This window comes from Octopus bimaculoides, chromosome 2 (genome assembly GCF_001194135.2).
Source record: "Octopus bimaculoides isolate UCB-OBI-ISO-001 chromosome 2, ASM119413v2, whole genome shotgun sequence".
NCBI classification, from domain to species: Eukaryota; Metazoa; Mollusca; class Cephalopoda; order Octopoda; family Octopodidae; genus Octopus; species Octopus bimaculoides.
In genome coordinates, this window is record NC_068982.1 from 4,081,209 (window position 1) to 4,082,075 (window position 867).

Consider the following 867-nt stretch of genomic DNA (forward strand, 5'->3'; position numbering starts at 1 on the left):
TATATACACATATATATATATATATATATATGTATGTATATACACACATGTATATACACATATACAAACATATATACACATATATATATATATATATATGTATGTATATACACATATATACACATATATACACACACACACATATATATATATATATATACATAGACACAAACATATACACACACACACATATATATATATATACACACACATATGTATATATATAATTTAGGAAAACAAATTTCCAAATCAATCAGGTGTGTAACCCTTCAGTGTTATATGCATCTACATATCTTATGTTGGGGTTTTATCTTATATTCATACATTTACCTATACATATACAAAGTATTTGATAATAGTCAATATTAATTCAATTTTGGGGGATTAATCGATATGTGGGTATTCTATTTCAGATAATACAAAAAATAACCTAATGAGTACATCTAACAGTAAATTCATGGTATCAGTTTGCACATCATGAAATAATACCTTAAAGGATATAACCAAAATTACCAGAAGGGTATATAACATACTTCATTAATTATATCCTACTTCAGTTAATACACAAATTTATCAAATATGAAGGAACTACACATGTTTCAGTATTGGAAGATTACAATATATATACATAACTGTATACCTATATATATACATATATAAATATATGCAATCGTCAGATTTACGATTATTTCAACACATCTTCAGGTTCTATTTCAAAATATTATATATCTAATTTTAAATCCCTTTAAAAAATAAGCAATACAATTAAGCATTAAAAATAAAAAAATTAGAATAAAAAATTATACTTTGTAATATTAAGAATTAAACATTGTAAATATGAATTAGTATATATATATATATATATAT